Raw genomic sequence first — 18843 nt, forward strand, 5'->3', positions numbered from 1 at the left:
GTAAATCTTAAAATGAATGTTGACTGACACCATCACCAAATAAATAACTAGAAGGAAAAAATGCTGAAGTTCCATACTTTCTTCTGAAGGTATTTAAAGTTTAACTAAAATCTTCATTACTATTTAAAGGCTTGTAATACATTATTGTTCTTTGTCCATGTCTGTCATTGCTGTTATGGGTAGTTGTCCAAAGTCTGTAGCTTAGTTGTTGATTAAGTATCAAATGTTGCACTCTCAACAGTGTAGATTTACCCTGGTGTGGTAAATCTGTGCTTTTGTTCAAGATGAAGAGTGCTGCATCGCTAAATTCACTGTAGTGTGTATGTACATATCTGCAAAGAGATTATGCTCTAAAAGTTATAATAGCATGTTCTTGTTGAGGGGTATACAGTCGTTTGGCTTGCCTATGCTATGAAAATGTTCTATTTCATACAGAAGCTAGTTTTAAACTGGTTTTCCTTGTGGTTTCTGAAACTGGTTTGTTCTGGTCTCTGTTTTCAGTTTGGCGTGGATTATCTTGAGTGTGAGATTAGGGGCACAAGCTTTATAATTTCTTGCATGTATAGGACAGGTTTTTATTTGTAAATTACTTTTAGCACCATCTGGTATACACGGAAGTGTATGCTGGGGTACTTCTAATATGTGCAGCTAAAGTCATTTGGAACAAGTTGTAGTAAGTAGATAGAAGATGTTATGGAGTTACTTAAGACTGTTTCTGGCCCTTCTTACACAATCATATGATCATGCCTGGCTACTCAGTGCTTTTTTAGTGGAGTTTTTAAACTTTTGTGATAGAATAGCAATGAAGTCTCTCACTTTAGGAATAGAATTATTCCCTCTAACAGTGTGAGAAAATGAAGAGCAGGGAATAATACCATGTGGGAAGCTGTTAGTTTAGTGAATAATGAAAACCTTTCTAATGCCATCTGTATGCACACATGATCTGTTTCCATTAATGAACATTTCAGGACCTGTTCCTCTAACAGTAAAAGTCAGCCTGCTTAGGCATTAAGTCGTAGTTGTTATTTCTTGGCTTATTCAATTTAATGACCTCTTTAGGATGTATAAGTGTGTGTGACCCCCCCCCCCCTTTTTTTTATTTTTTCATCTGAAAAGTGACTGAAAACAACTACTTGAATTACGCATGTATTCCCCATCCCTCTGGGTTTCTCTGCTGTTCATCTCCCCAGAATTGAACGGTTTATCTCTACTTTGGAAATGGCATTTATACCAGTGAGTGTGGGGAGCAGCAGAAGACCTGTTGTCAAAATCTTGGTGACAAAACCTGAATGTAGCAGCAAATAAGGTAGCAGAAACACCTGGTATATGTGTAGTGTTCGTTCTGTTTTGGGGATATGTTAAGCTTAAATTAGAAGGTAAATATTTAAGAAATAATAAATATACTAATACAAGCTGCATCTCCTGAGAAATATACAATGCTGGCGAATCCTTTTAATTGTAGATATCCAGCTATTATTTGAAAATATTTTTTTTAGGAATATGAAGAAAACCTTGAAATATGGACAGTATGATTAAGAATGGTTTGTACGTGTAGAAGCCTGAAACAGTAGCACCATGAGGCATGAATCACTTCATCTATTTTAATGGTTGGCTGCCTCTGAAGAAAGGCAGTTTAAGTGTCAAAATAAACTATTTCAGTGCTCTTCACTTTCTTAGCAGAAATACCAGTATTTTTCCTATGTGTGTGCTGCATGGTGTTTCTCAAGTGCCAGAAGTCCCAAATGTCCCTTGTCTACCTGTGAAAATATCTTTGACAAAATCTGGTGTATTAAAAATGGAAAATAAACTTTCAAACTGGTTCTGTAAGTGACACTGCTCACTATTAGATTTCCTAGCTTTATTTTATATGACTCTACTGCAGGACTTTCTTCATCAAATCAGAAAGCCAAAGACAATGTTGAGCCCAAGTGTAGAGTTTTCTGCATAGTATGGTATGCTTTGGTTAGACTGTATTGCTTGTAGTATATTTGATAATACAGGATTCATGGTTTGAAATCACACTGGCAAAATTTATGAGGGAAGATGTACAGTATGTCTTTCCGACTTTATGTATATTGGTGAAGTTTCATTATACCTGCAACTCAAGTACTTTTTTATTGAACCAAAACCAAGCAGTGTACAATGAAGTTACTGCTGTTTATCAGCATGTTACATCAAATGGAACCTGAATGTGAGGGAGGGGAGAGAAATGCCATTATGTGTAAGATATGGCTTTTTGTAGTGTGTAGAAAGCAGGATTGAAGAAAAGTCTTACATTTCATTCCAAGGCAAAACTTTCTAGTCATATTTTGATTTCAAGCTTAATTTGTAGAGGAAATAACCACCAGAAGAGTCTGCCATGTAACTGGACATCTTTCTTGGCACATGAGAATTATTCTTGGTTTTATACACCAAATAATTTGCTGAATTGTGGTATTGTATTTATTGACATCATGCTTTGGTTTATTTTCTAATGTATGAAATCTTACTACCTTTTTGTTAGTTGCCTTCTAAAATGGAAGGTGGGGAGAAACAAACATGCTTGATGCTGTAATAGCGTAGGGTTACTGGTGCTGAAAGTACATGAGAATCGTAACATTTTTTCTCTGTGTTTGATTATATGCAAAATAATCAGGAATGTAAAATACTGCTGTGGTCTGTGAGTCTGTATCTATAATGGTAAATATAAAATATTGCTGTGGTCTGTGAGTCTGTATCTATAACGGTAAACCAGAGAGTGCTGGGGTCCTGCTGTGCTGTAGTTGGCATGGTATTGCCCTGTCCCTAGTGTTCTTGACTGTGGTTGTCCAAAAGCTGTGGTTACAGCATAGGGAATGGAGAGCTGATCAGCGTGGTGGGAATTGATCTTCTTAGGTCTAATAGAAAGGAGAGACAGGCAGATACTATCAGAACCAATTCTTGCCAAAGCGTAAGGAAATTTTTTGAAACATCAAGTTACTATCTATGGGGAAACTATTTTCCACTTATACAACCGTGATGAACTTGAAATCTGTTTTCTGTTTTCCTTTTTTTTTTCCCCAAGTAACTTGGAATATTCACTTAGCCCTGAATTTCTTCCCACATTTTTGTTTCACAGTCTTTTTTTGTTTTAATCATTTGTATTCCAAATTAAAATTTGCACAAAAAGGGGAAAGTGATCATTTTGGAATAAACACAGGCTAAATAAACTGAAAAATATTCTTCCATTGGCTACCATAATATCATCTTGGGTAGCATTGTCATTTAACTGTCTCTTTAGGGTCATTTAGGGATGTGGTTTAGTGGTGGACTTGGCAATGCTAGGTTAACAGTTGGACTCAATGATCTTGAAGGTCTTTCCCAACCTGAATGATTATATGCTTAAAGGCAGACATGGATGTCTTCTGCTAAATGACATGGGGATTAAGGCAACATTTCATTGCCCAATGTATGAAGGTAGTACCACTACCTTGCAAAGCTATTATCTGTTGGTAGAAAGCATTTATACCTGATGTAAGTTTTAAAGTGCCTGAACTGTGGGTTCCTTTGTGAAGATCTCTATCAGACACAAAGACCATTGGGATGTCTTTCTATCTTCTCAGATAAGCTCTGTCGTCATCCATGGGTAGTCAACGGATTAGGGAAACCTTCAGATGGTGTAGGATGCAGTATCTGGTTTTGAATTACTTCTAGAAGCAGAAAGAGATGAGATTTTGTAGATAGGAACTTACCGAATAAGCAAGTGTGGTCCCTGGGCCTGCAATGTGGAAGTAAATTAAGCAGTAATTAAGACTAGCCTAGTTATTCTCAGGTAGTCTCAATGCTCTGAAGGAAGGAAGATCCAACAAAGAAGGTGGCCCTTTTATTTTTAAAAAGATGGGCACAGCAGGGGACAGACATACATTCTCAGTGGTATGCATGTGCAAAAATTAATGGAGCCAACTTGGTTTTTCTGCCTTAGAAGTAGCATATTTAGAAGAAGAGTAGACATGATGGTCTTTATAATTTAAATACGGTTTTCTGGAGTTTAATAGTGTAGATTTTATAATTTTTTTCTGAAAGGTGTGTATGTTTTTGTATTTAAGGGCTTCAGTCTTTAAGAATACTAGCAATCAAGTTTTTGTATATTTAACAAAAATATATTCATCTTCTAAGAGTTTGTGAATAAATCAATAAAATTGCACACTTAGTGGGAGATACCAAGCAGCTTTTGATAATAGAACGATAAATGTTCTATTATTAAAATGCGAAGAAGAGAGAAGTTTTTCAGTATGGGAAAATGAACCTGAGTGATCTCAGAAACTTTTTAACCTGTGTCTTTCTCCCTTAAGTTATATGGATCCATTTTAAACTAAATGGCTTTATGGAGTTCCACAGGTAGTTTTGCTATCTGTTAAAGAAGTAGCTCCACCTTGCTTCCTTGGGGCACCACCTTGATGGTGACACAAATGTTTGTGCTGGTGTGTTGTGAATTGACTTGAGTAACCAATCTGGATTAAAACTAACCTGAATCATTTTCCCAGTTAATCTGGGCAGATTTGCAGAACACAATGGTAACTACCACTGTGACATTTTAAAAAAAGAGAAACGGCTCGTTTCGATCCCAAGCCTGTCCGAAACAGACTAAAAAATCCACACTGTGTCTCCTTTCCTCAAAGAACTAGGTTTCAAATGAATGGTGTGTTTATTAATTCAAATACGCAGGCTACTTTTTTTGAGTGCAAGCCATTATCTGTGTGTCCTGACACGATGTTGGTAATGAAACTTTGAAGGGAGCATGGGGACAAGAACAAAGGTCTGTGTACAGTTGTACAAACACTGTAGCTACTTTCAAAATTGCAGAGAACTTCAGTTCAGCTAGAATCTGCTAATATAAACTTAGAAGAAAAAAGAACTAGAAAAAAAAAGTGAAATAAGTTCTGCTATCACATTCAGATCTATATAAGAAAGTAGTGGGTAATAGCACACTGTCATGCTAGCCTGTGTATAGAGAAAATTGTAGAAACTGGAAAGTTTTGTTTTTTAAAGGAACTTGTAAAAGGCCAATTCCTGTTAGTACTTGTCTGTGCTTGAATTTGGGTAACGTGAACCTATTTTTTTTGTTATTGTAGCCTGTTGCTTTAATCTGTTGTTTCTTTCCCTCTGTTTTTGGAAAAAACAACATTGTGTGTGTAAACAGGCTTGTTTTAAAGATGAATACTGGCTGATATTTACTTCTGAAAACAGTGGAATCCATCAGCGTACAAAATGCCAAAATGACTAATTTGAGGTTTTAGCTGCCAGTGCATATTTGGAACTTGTTCTTAGTGCCATGTTACTATTGCTCCATCTCTAATCTGCATTATGTTACACTGGCACAAGGAAGACTGAGATCAGTCAGCCTGCTTTGATACCTGACTGGATTAAATTTGTAAATTTATAAATACTAATTTTACCTTACACTTCTGCAGTTTTCTGATTCCATATTCTCACAGCAGGGGAAAAACATCAACTAGTAATGTTATGTTGCATCAAGATTTTTTTAAGTTTAAAGAAAAAAACAGGGTTAGTTCTAGGTTGGTGGGTATACTTATCACAGATAAAACTATTCTGAAGTTTCCACAGAAAATAAATGTTTACTTTTACAGTTGGTAGAAGAAAAAAGTATTTTTAATCCACAATTGTAGAGGCTGGAATGGATCACTGGAGGTCATCTAGTCTAACCTTCCTGCTTTTGTTGGGCTTCCAGAGCTGGATGCAGTACTCCAGGTGGGGGTCTCATGAGAGTATAGTAAAGGGGCAGAATCACTTCCCTTGCCCTTCTGGTCATGCTCCTTTTGATGTGACGAGGGTACCATTGGCGTTCTGGGCTGTGAGTGCCTGTTACCAGCTCATGTCTGTTTTTCATTCACCAGTACACGCAAGTCCTCTTTCGGGCTGCTTTCATCCCCAGCTTGTACTGATACTGGGGGTGCCCCAGTCCAGGTGCAGGACCTTGCACTTGGCCTTGTTCACCTTCATGGGGTTTACATGAAGGATAGGCCAGTAGTTTACTGAAATTACAACTGGAGTTGGTATTCTTCATTCTTTGTCTGAAAATCTTATGAAACTCTGTCAGATATGATTTATGGAGGGAATAGACACGTGCAATGTCACCACACTCAGTTTTATGTTCAGTTTGTTTCCTATTTGTAGTGTGATACTAAGCAATTCAGAGCTCTGTGTTTGGTAACAAGACAGACTGAGGGGATGCAAAAACACTTTTTCCACCATTACAATACAGGAACCTTGACAGGATCACTTTCAGTAGATACCAGATCTTCTGATCAGACATGCTAATAGAAATCTCTTTTCAGAAAAGTGTGTATCCCAGGGGATGGTATTAGTTAGTTATTTTCATGAAGTTACTTTTTATTTTTTTTGACAATGCTAATGTGAAAGATCAAATACAGCAAATCGAAAAGCTGTATTATTATGCTGTCCAGATGCTCCTAAATCGTGACTTTATCGGCTAGTCACAAAAAAGGTGAAAAAAGATTCTCTGTCACGTTGGGGAGTTTCTTTGGGTGTTTGGACTTTCTCTCATATCTCTCTTCCATTATAAATTCCTTTCCCTGAGATAAACAGCTGAGATAGATAGATTAGGGTATTTAAAAAAAAATAATTATTACTTAACTAATCATGACAGTAAAAGGGATCCTTAAGAGAAGTTTCCTGAAAGTTCTTTCAAAGGTACTTTTTGGGCAGGAGGAGAGTTCTTCAGATGTATTATTAGGCTGTAGATTTTCAAGCACTTAGATTGTTTAGCTTAAAACATTCTAGTAAATATAATTAAGTGGCTAGGACTACTTTATAGGCCCAGATTTAGGCATGAGGTTGTTTTAGTCCAGAGGACAATGGGTTTGGTGAGTGTTGCCAGTGAGTGTGTAATTATTTTTTTTTTTGTCATGTCTTTGATTTGTAGGATACTTGTTGTACTGATTCATTTTAACCTTTCATCTTAAAGCAACATGGAGCCATTTCAGTTAAGACTAACAACTGAGGTTTATTTCTTAGTAAGAATACATTTTGTTTAAGTGGATTCCTGACATCTTAGACCTGAAGTTTGAATGTGTGTTTTCTTACTGTGTAGTTCTGTGAGCTTAGTCATTACTGCTTTGAAGCCAAACAGTTTACCTTATATGAAATTTAGTAATACATTCAGTAATTTAGTGGTGGGTTCAACTGACTTCCATGGAATGCTGCCCGTTCTTTCTCAGGTATGTCATTGTGGTTTTTGGAGTGAGTTTTGTATGCCTCATGGAGAAATAATTGGAGGAAGAGGAAAGGGCAGACATCCTGGGCCCAGTGATGATTTAATTTTTTTCAGACTCCAGATGTTTTGTTCTGTTACTGGAATATTCGGGTGAAACTTCAATTGGAATGTAACAGGAATATTTACAACTGTGCCACAATGATGAAAATCATAGAATTAAAATTACTGGTTTATCACATCTTTAAATAGGAAGAGATTTCTAGAAGCTTTTTATTATTTTTCTTAAAGGGTTGTATTTTTGAACCTTTTTCCGTGGTACTGGCAGCCTTTTTTTGCGATCACTGATTAGGAGTTACAGTGTGTCTTGTTATGCATATATGTATGTGTACATGGAAGTTTTCTATGTTATTTATCCACTTGGACAAGTTTGAGTATGTAACACTGGAAATGATAATAAAAACTATTTTTCAGTGTTTGTAGTGAGGAAATACATATATAACCTGTCTTTTCTTTCCTCTGTGCTTTTCAGGAAGTTTAATCAAGTGATATGGCTAACAGATGTTCTGTCCTGTTCATCTCATTTTATGAAGCATTTAGGGAAAATTACTTCAATTTTATATATAGTTTGCTCATCTTGGTGTGGGCTGAACTACCTTTGTTAGGCTAGTCTTTGAAAAGCAATTTCAACCCAAACTGTCAAATAATAACCCACTGCTATCTTTCTCCCATTTCTTTCCATATGCACACAGGCCATCTTTAAAGAATAAATATACTTTGAAATTCTGAGATAAACTGTATTATTTCCTAACCACTTATTTTATAAGTAGTTACGGTAACTGCTAACCTTTATATTGTATGTAGGAGAAACTTTCTGCCACAAACATCAAATGTTGCTGAAAGAACACCTTTCAGTGTTAGGAAATGCATTTTAAAAACAAGCTCAACATAGGTAAAGAAAACTGAAGTCTGTCTCAGACTTGCAGGGCTGGAGGCCCTCAGTGCTTGTCCTTGGAGACTGGGGAATTATATTTCCTTTTCTGTAAGCTGTTATGCTGGCTTCCTTAACTATGATATCTAGAGACAAATATTGTAGCAAATAAGCAACACCTGACTAGGAAATGCAGCTTGCACTGGAGAACTTGGTGGGCATTTCTGTGATGCTTAATTAGCGTGAAAAGTCATTCTCTAGTTTTGGATCAGTCTCTCAAAAGCTTAGGTTTCTGGATGGAGATGATAAAACTCATCTCTTTTTAGAAACCCTGTTTGTTCAAGATGCAGTTATAGACCAGGATCTTCAGGTGGGAGATTTCACCAGAGCCTTGGTAGTGTAAGGTGCGGTTCATGAAGACAGTGTTTCTTCGTGAGTCCTAAGATCAGTATTCCAAGTCTAAATCAACCACAGGAGCCAGAGGCAAGTGTGTTGAGGCAGCCAGTCTGGCTGTGGAGGAATACTGTGGTGTTTTGGACAGCAGGACTAGGCTCCAAAAGTCTTCATGTCCATAAAATTGTATGGCTGTACTCCAGCCAAGATTTAAGATGAAGTGAATAACCAAGGTTTATCTGCAGAATGGGATAGGAACTTGAGGAGGAGAATATGAACAGATTTTTGCAGGGTGGATTTTTTTTTTTTGGAGGAGAGGGAGGAAAGAGGTTTTCAAGTCGACAGCACAGATACACAAAACTCCGGATAAGCAATTCTGTCAAACTAATTAATATAAATCCAAACAACACTTTTACGAGGGGGGTCATGACTATTGTCTTAAATAGAATGAGGAAGAAAAACTATTTGAAGAGGTGAAGTGATGGTACTATTTCTTTGTAGAGGATGGATCAATTTCAAATAGAATTATTTAAATGAGAATAGTTTGTGATTAATCTTTTCCCAAAATACATACTTACTAATATAGCTGTGTGTTAATTTGCAGCTGAATGTGACCCTTGTGCAATACATCAGTGTGACTTTGTTACAAATTACATTTCCCTTTTTTTACTGTCTCTAAATTTCCTGCTCTATTTCATAAGGAGGTACAGTGTTAATGTTTGAATAGTGTTATATTCAATGAAATAAATAGTCACTGTTTTGACATGTTGCTGCCTTTTTTTGTTTGTTTGTTTGTCAGGAAATAAAAATGAATTTACTGGATGCCTCTTTAAAGTATGTAGGGAGTGTTTTGTTCTTCAGACATCTGTCTGTCTGCTTGGATGTGAACCATAACTCAGTGAAATGCAAAACATTTTCTGTGGGTAATCTAATAGCTATTGATAGTATTTTCAGCATATTTTTCTCGCAGACTTATACAAATACCTTCTGTTCTTAAAATAGACTGATTAGTATGACCAGTATATCTTTTTAATTGAAGTTTTATTGGTAAAATAAAAGAAACAAGTTCTTTCCAGTTCTTGGTGGGTTGGTTGGTTGGTTGTTTCTCCCCCACACTCAGTTTTTCAAGTTTGAATGAAATGACATTTTCGCAGGATTAATTCCCTGTGCATCCAACTGATCTGTCATGGTTGTTGTATTCTTTCTGCTGCCTTTCCACTGATTATTTTCCTTATACCTGTTTACTGCATGGCCAGATAAGGAGCTAAATGGCCAAAAAGGAAAACTGCAAAAGGCCTGTCCAGTTTAGCTTCCTAAACTGACTTGCTCAGGATGGGAAAGGCATCGTTGAGGGTGGGGTGGGGATTTTTGTTTAGGGGACAGGGAGACTGGTTTAGACTGCCCTGGAACTTCATCCTCAGACCATGAATAGATCATTGCTGTATGCAAACTTATGCTGCTTGACTGGTTAATCTGCAGCCCTGAAAATTACTCTGGGTTGCTGTAATTAATTTACTCATTGTTAGATGCCTGCGACATACCCAGCTTTGGAAGCACACGGTAATGTTAACCTGCCTTAGCAGTTTGTTCTGAGAAGAGTCAGGTCAAATAAGTTCTTGAGACATCCATCTTAACTGCTGTGGATATCACATTTTACTTAACTATGGCATAGCTGAGCTTCTGATTTCTCTGCAGTTTCTATTGAAATGCTTCCTGATAGCATCAGCAATGTAATGACTGTTGGGAGCAAATGGAAAGAAATAAGCTTCAAAAGGTTCTTTTACACTTGTCCTTGATACTGCATGTATATTAGATAGCCATGTAATGATAAATAATTCATATGAAAGTTATCATTTTCATTTGAAAAAGTGAAAATTGATCAATCTTAATGAAAAAGTACAACCTGTTCACTAAATTCCGTCTTGGAATCCCTCTCAAACTACTTTTGATTATTTGTCTTCAGTGAATTAAAGCAGTTACCAACATATCTTAGATTTACAACATTTTCACATTTGTTATCTGTGGAAGTCCTTCAGGCTTTGTTAAAAAATGCAGGAAATAACTACTTTATCGTGTATTCCAAGAGTCATTTACTACAACTTCTAGGCTTTTTCTCATTTTATGTTTAACACAATCCCATTTAAATGATTTTAATCAACTGTGTTTAAAGGTAGGTTTCAAATTTCTCATATTTATTTTTTTAAAAACATGCATTTTTAAATAACTTTTATACATTCTGTATAGTTAATGTGTGCAATATCTGGTTTGTATAAGTCAGATATTTTGAGATATTGAGACTTGGAGATAGGCAATGTAGGAGGGATACAATACCTAGATTTTATTTACAAACCTCTTAGGTGATTACTGTTAATGTCTCGTTAGGGAATGAATGTGTAAGAGGAGAGAGCTTGTATTAATGTTCTCATTTACATAACCTTTTTAATGAAAGGCTTAATTGGCTGAAAGCTGTATCTTGTTAAAGAGGTGAAATGACATTGAAATGACATCACACAGCTAAAACAAAGATTGGGAAGGTTTCTACACTAAACTATGAACTGCGTTCCAAGAAATTATGGAAAATAAATACTGTGAATGTAAGGCTGCAGATTCATATGGCCACCCAGGCACTCTGTTGATGTTGGTGTTCTAAAACCCCAGTGGTTTATGCAGTGATGTGAGTCTCCTCAGGAGATGGTGCCAGGCTAGATCCTCTTTTTCTTTCCAGTGAAGTTTTTTAAGTGCTCTTAAATAATGCTTCTCTCAAACATTGTCTAAGTTATTGACAGCATTTTTCGGTTACATTGGCTACTTCTGTTGAATTTCACTGTGTAGGCTTGCTCACTCAAAAATTCTGTTTGAAGCATATGGAAGTTACATGTTTATAATAAAGGTACACCTTAACTCAGATTGTGTCATAAGTGTACTACCTCCATAGAGAATGCTGAGGTAGTATCATTGCATACAGTAGACCTCCAGAAACTCTTTCTAAATGGTTATTAATAGTAGTTATTTAGAATTTCTGTGTTTTTGTGAAGTTGGTGGGGTGCCATTGTTTAACACAAAATAGGCTTGACTGTTGTTTTTTGCCATTGTGTAGACTGAAAACTGAAAAACCTTCAGAGAGCAATCTAAAGAAGGCACTAAGTTCAAGGAGAACATCCTGGTGTCCTCAGGCATGTATGTGCATCTGAGGGGGAAAAAAGAACGCCTGAACTGTTGTAATATAAAGGGAAGAATTCTGATAATTGTTTAAGAGCTTGACTTGCCTAAAAATGTCCCCAGTCTTCAAAAGTTTGTGGTCTTTTCAATCTGAAGGTCTGAAAAGGTCGTCTACTACATGATGTGATACATTTCAGGTCAGTACAGCAGACCTCTTGTAATGAAGAAGAATTGTCACGGCAGCCTGGACTGTATAGATGAGTTTAAAAAGCTGTAAATCTAATGGCTGATTATGACTTTACAACTCTGAATAAGGTATATGACCATGGTCAAACATTTCATATTAAGATCAGTTAATGACAAATCGTGTAAATAATATAAGATCAGTTTTGAAAGAATGAAATTTTGTCTGGGAATCAAGCTGAGATGAAGATACAGCAAGGAATGAAACCGCAAAAAAGCAGGAGACATGAGGAGCATAGGAATGTGTCTTTGTTAAATAACTACTTCTGACATTGTATTACTGACACAGCCACTTTTTGAAGAAGCCTTAGATATTAAAGACAGACAGTTCTGCTGACTTCAGTAGAAAAAAAGTGAATCTTAACTGAAGTGCCTTATTGCAGCATGAAGCAGTAAGAAACTTTCAGTTTTTCCCTCCTTATTTATGTAGCATAAAGAACTGGTGCAACTTAGTTTGCAAGGGGAAGTTGTGAAAGAAGTTACCTCATTTTCATGCTCACTGCGCAGAATAGCTTACCTCTGCATTTATGGGGACAGTACTTCATGTTCCTCTGTGTTGCCCAGAAAATCACAACATAAATTTCCATTGATCTTCAGGCTTCTATCTTAACTTTAAAATGTACATTCAGTCTATTTCTGTCCAGGGAAGGAGCTAGGTCTTTTAGTAGAATATGAGGTGCCAGTGGGAAGGTTGTGCAGCCAGAGGTGGTTTGTGGCATAGGGCTTTTGGAGAGGTTGTTGAAGGTCTTTGAATGCGTCCTCATTTTTGACTTGGTGAGAAAATTTCAAAGGAGGGAGTTAGTTTACCCAGATCATTGCTAGTTGGAAGAATATGTGTAGTTACAGCATGCCATAGTTACATAATCACTCAGAAAGTGAGTCTGCTTAGAGCATTGTGATTTACGTTGCTACAGCTACATTGAGTGTAGCTGTACTTTTTTATGTTGTGAATGTCAAAGTGTGATGATATCATGTATTTGTTAGAGTTTTAATTTTGACATACACATAGTTTGGGTGAATTACAGGTGGCTGTAATACTGTTAAAAAATCCTGCTTTTGACACCAACATTCACACAGTAGCTCAAGCAGATGGCTGTGTGTTATGTAGCACCTTCTTAAATTGGTGGCAAATCAGGACATTAAACAGTACATCTAATCATGTACTTACCAGAGGACAGTATTTGAGCAGCTGTTCCCAGGGGTGGGCAGGTGCCCTATTCTGCTTTTGTTCAACTACTTCCTGCAGTGAGTGGAAGATTATTTTAGGTGAAGCAAAGGCTGACTATAACTTCCTAAAGATTTGAGAAGGTGAAAACTTCATGCTGTTAACTTTGCACGTAGAATCTTAATTACAGCAAGTGAGGGGGTAGAAATCAATATATAGCAAAGCGTGGTTGCAGGTTTCCATGAATATTATAAAGTAAGATTAGATTGCAAATTTTAGAACTTGGGAGACTTGTGGAAATGTCTTCTCAGTATGATTTCTACTTACTTACTGCTAATTTTCCCATCATAGTTTGTTGTTGTTTCTTTTTCCTAGCACTTTTTAAAATATAAAAACCATAAAATTGTGCTAGGAAGAGGTTTCATATTTAAAATACTTCTCCATGACAAAGGGAGTGAGTTAATATCTTCACTGGTATTCTTGTGAATTGAATAGTGCAAATGTAAATGTAAAATTGATATGCAAAACAACACATTCTAGCAAACAACCCTGATTTCTGGTAAAGTGACATTCACATGTAGTTGAAGGACAGCCTCCTAGGTTTGAAAATGCTTGTCTGTGGGTTTTGTGATTTATTTTATTTTCTTTCCCTTTTGTGGTCTTCAGACAGACAGATGTTATCGTGAGATAGAAGGGAAGAGCTGACAAGTACTGGTGAGGAGGCAGCTCTAAAGGCTTCTTGGCACAGGGGGAATTCTCATTTTCACTTCACATAAGGGGATGTCCACACTCTTGACTGTACCTGTGGAAGAAGGGAACCAGAGTGGCTGTTCCCTGCCTGTGGCCATGATTCCTGCTCTGAGCTCAGCAATGCACTGTGTGTTGTGGATCCCTGACTGGCTGCAGGGGAATGCGGTGCTGCTTCCTGGCTGCTGCACTGTGAAGTATGCATCTGTACAGCCCCTGCTAGTGGACAGGGAATAGCTCTTGGCTTTGCTAAGAGTGCTTGATAAGCACAGAGCAATATATCTCTTTTAAGCATGTATTTGTATATAGTATATTTTGGATATTTCATGGAATTGTAGAATATTTTGGGTTGTAAGGGACCTTAAAGATCATTTAGTCCTAAGCATCTGTCACGGGCTGAGACATCTTCCATTAGACAAAGTTGCTCAAAGCCCCATCCAAACTGGCCTTGTTTGAATTTATTAAAGCCAAATAACAATCTGTAAAATTTGAATCAGCAAATGAATTATATAGTGAAAGGGTCAACTTTCATGCACAGTTCTGAATGATGGTGGTCAGTGAGGGTTTTTCCCAAGTTTAAAATGTTACAAGTTTATTACTTTGAAAGATACGTCATAAAAAGATACTGTACTTTCTTGTTTTACTTAAAGTACTCTTGCTATATACAGCACTTAGCACTTCTAGCAAATGTATTTATACAACTGTAGACAGGGGACATGTCAAGTAAGTGCAAGGTTTTGAAGTGTTAGGTAACTCCTGAGCTGGCACAGCTACAGGTTGAGCAGAGAAGAGATTCAGAGCAGCCGTGCGGGGGAAGGACCTGGGGGTGTTGGTCAATGAGAAACTTAACATGAGCTGGCTTCAATGTGTGCTCACAGCCCAGAAAGCCAACCGTATCCTGGGCTGCATCAACAGGAGCATGACCAGCAGGTGGAAGGAGGTGATCCTGCCCCTCTACTCTGCTCTTGTGAGACCTCACCTGCAGTATTGTGTGCAGTTCTGGTGTCCTCAACATAAAAAGGACATGGAACTGTTGGAACAAGTGCAGAGGAGGGCCACGAGGATGATCAGGGGACTGGAGCACCTCCCGCGTGAAGATAGACTGAGAAAGTTGGGGCTGTTCAGCCTGGAGAAGAGAAGGCTGCGTGTAGACCTCATAGCAGCCTTCCAGTATCTGAAGGGGGCCTATAAGGATGCTGGGGAGGGACTCTTCATTAGGGACTGTAGTGATAGGACAACGGGTAACGGGTTACTTAAACAGGGGAAGTTTAGATTGGATATAAGGAGGAAATTCTTTCCTGTGAGGGTGGTGAGGCACTGGAATGGGTTGCCCAAAGAAGTTGTGAATGCTCCATCCCTGGCGGTGTTCAAGGCCTGGTTGGACAGAGCCTTGGGTGACGTGGTTTAGTGTGAGGTGTCCCTGCCCGTGGCAGGGGGGTGGAACTAGATGATCTTAAGATCATTTCCAGCCCTAATTATTCTATGATTCTAACTGTAAAAATTCCTGCCAAAGTGGGAACAAGCAGGTGATACAACAGAAAATGATGCTACTGAGCTACTCTTAATTGCTTTCACTGCATTGGTAGATGTTTTGTCACGAATGATACTGGTAAATATTTGTTTATTTTAATGTATGGCATGTCACAAACTTAGATCTTGAGACCATTGTCTCTCATTCACAGTGTGCATTTTCCTGCTGAATTTGGCTGATAAAGGGATGGAAATGCAGCATTTTTGTTAAACTATTCTATTTCCCAATTAAGGAAGTCAGTTGCTTACCTGAGTGTTGAGTTTGCAGCATGGATGAGATACAAGCTGTGCCACTGGTAGAGTGAAAATTAGTAAGAGGTAGGAGAAAGGAAGTGCATTGGTGGTCTTAGGTGGTTGTGCACCTTCTCCAGGCAGTAGTTTCCTTCTAGAAGTCTACTGGCATTTCAGGTTACAGTGGGAAGTGTAAGTAACAGCTGTTGAGATCATCCACCTTGTCATTTGCAGTGCAGTGAAAATGATAAAGCCCTATGCTTATCATGGAATCATTTAGGTGGAAAAAAAACATTAAGATCATTGAGTCTGACTGTTAACCTAACATTATAAAACAACAAGCTTTCATTTACAGATTATTTATTCCCATGTTATTCCCATGGATGTAATGTGGGCGATCCTGGAAACCATTTACAAATAACAAATCATATAATGTGTGAATGATCTGAAAGAAATCTGTCTTACTGGCTCAACAGGGAACTTTAAGGCACATGTATTTTTCCATAGTTGAAACTGGGAAGAATTCAGATGAGAGGTCTTAAAGTGTGATTGTTAATTCATGATGCTTTATTGGTGTGATATTTTTATATATGTATGTAGGAGAACCTGCAAAACCCCTATGTGGTCCTTTTATTAAAGACAGTTATGAACAAAAATTGTACCTGATTGCAGTGCTGGTCTAGAATTCTAGCACTAGTCTGTGTTAATAGTATTTTAAAATTTTATGGGAAATCTCTCTTTTGAAATAAACAATTTCAGTTTCTCCTATGGTATGGTTCAGTGGTAGTTAGGCATCTAAATTTCTATTTAATTAATTTGCTGACATTTTAATATAAATTTTAGTATATAATTATTAGTTGTCATACAGTTTAGTGGCAAATACGATTTAAAGACAATGCAGAAACATTGGTTTACAATTTGACTTAAACCATTCAGATTGAAAAGGGCATAGCAGTTTCATCCGGTCCTCTCTTCTTTTGCCTGGTCTAAGTGATAACAATATTTAGAATTCCTTTCAAAATCACTTTAGAATGATCTTTGGCATTTACCTTTGTAACTCTTTTCTATCCTTTCATCTTCTTAACTGTTGGCTCTTTTTCATCAGCATTGTGTCTGCTGAAACACTGTCCTGCTTTTTCTGGTTTATTTTTTAGTGTAAACCTGATTTTCAGTGCCATGATTTACTGTACAGACTTGTTTGTTGATTTTCATTCTTCCAAATCCTTTGCATGAAAAACTGGGATCTAGTTTTCAAGCCAGACATTCATCAATATTTATGATAATTAATGTTTTAGGTCTTAAGTATTTCCAAATTTGATGATTGGGGTATTTCTTAGCCTCTTTAATACTTCTTTGCCTACTCTTTTTAGAGAGAAAACCCCTAAAACCCTACTCTAAACCATCCCTTTTTAAAAGAGATTTTACATTGCTGCTCTTAGGCAAATACAGTTATATGTACTTTTCAAACAGGAACTCCATTGCCTGGTTATTATACAGATGTTTTTAAGTTAACTGTAAGATCAGGCAAACTGTCAGGGAATAATTGCACATTAGTCAAGTTTCACAAGTAGCTGTGTTGTGTGAAAACTGTAAGTGTAGTTCAGTGTTTCTGAAAAATACATTTAAACTTGGGTGATTTGAGCACATAATCATAGAATAGTTAGGGTTGGAAAAAGCCTTAAGATCATCTAGTTCCAACCCCCCTGCTGTGGGCAGGGACACCTCACACTAAACCATGTCACCCAAGGCTCTGTCCAACCCGGCCTTGAACACTGCCAGGGATGGAGCATTCACAACTTCTTTGGGCAACCCATTCCAGTGCCTCACCACCCTCACAGTAAAGAACTTTGTCCTTATGTTCAATCTAAAGTTCCCCTGTTTAAGTTTTAACCCGTTATCCCTTGTCCTATCATTGCAGTCCCTAATGAAGAGTCCCTCCCCAGCATCCCTATAGCCCCCCTTCAGATACTGGAAGGCTGCTATGAGGTCTCCACGCAGCCTTCTCTTCTCCAGGCTGAACAGCCCCAACTTCCTCAGCCTGTCTTCATACGGAAGGTGCTCCAGCCCCCCAGTCATGCTCATACTCCAAGTGGAGTATTGTGTACAGTACTTACAAGAATAGAGTAGAGGGGCAGGATCACCTCCTTGGACCTGCTGGTCATGCTCCTTTTGATGCAGCCCAGGATACGGTTGGCTTTCTGGGCTGCGAGCATACGCTGAAGCCATCTCATGTTAAGTTTCTCATTGCCAATACTCCCAAGTCCTTCTCCACATGGCTGCTGTGAATCCCTTCTCTGCCCAACCTGTAGCTGTGCCTGGGATTGCTCCGACCTGGGTGTAGGACCTTGCACTTGGCATGGTTAAACTTCATGAGGTTGGCATCAGCCCACCTCTCAAGCATCCCTTCAAGGTCCCTCTGGATGGCATTCCTTCCCTTCAGCGTATCAACAAACCACACAGCTTGGTGTCATCAGCAAACTTGCTGAGGGCGCACTCAATCCCACTGTCCATGTCACTGACAAAGATGTTGAACAAGGTTGGTCCCAACACCGAACCCTGAGGGGCACTGCTCGTTACCTGTCTGTGTTTGGACATTGAGCCATTGACCACAACTCTTTGTGTGCGGCCATCCAGCCAGTTCTTCACTCACTGGGTGGTCAGTCCAGATGTCTCTCCAGTTTAGAGACAAGGATGTCATGTGGGACAGCCTTGAATGCTTTGCACAAGTGCAGGTAGACAATGTCAACTGCTCTACCCCTGTCCATCAGTTCTGTAGCCCTATCATAGAAGGCCATCAAATTGGTCAGGCACGATTTGCCCTTATGAAGCCATAGTGAAGTTAGGTATATGCTTTCGCAGAACAAAAGTTACATTTTCAGATAAATGAGTCAGCATAAAGGATTACTGCTTCTAGGAGTTCTATTTTGGTATCATATTTCCACTGAGAGTGATGGCATTCTGACTGAAGACATGGTTTAAATATAGAATTGCATACTGTGTAATACAGGGTGATACATAATTTAGCAGTACATATTAGAAAGGAAGCTGCATTGTGGGTTATTTCACCTTTAAGTCATTAAAATCAATGCACCAAAATTTTATAGTGCTGGATTTCTGCATTACTGCTTTTGCTGGTACATTAGTATTATATTAGAAAAACAATAAATGTTTTTCTCTCTCATGTGCATACCATTGTCTTCCCTGTTTGGGCATAGGAAGGTGGGGACCAGCAAC

General features: G+C 38.0%; 1 protein-coding gene across 3 annotated transcripts in view; it reads left to right on the top strand.

The window, feature by feature from the left end:
* ROCK2 (Rho associated coiled-coil containing protein kinase 2) overlaps nt 1–18843 on the top strand; it is a 102468-nt gene that overhangs the window by 7457 nt on the left and 76168 nt on the right. The gene's annotated exons all lie outside the window — the stretch shown is intronic.

Source organism: Pezoporus occidentalis, unplaced genomic scaffold, assembly GCF_034315485.1.
Source record: "Pezoporus occidentalis ecotype Australia unplaced genomic scaffold, CSIRO_AGI_Poc_V1 ctg185, whole genome shotgun sequence".
Taxonomy (NCBI): Eukaryota; Metazoa; Chordata; class Aves; order Psittaciformes; family Psittacidae; genus Pezoporus; species Pezoporus occidentalis.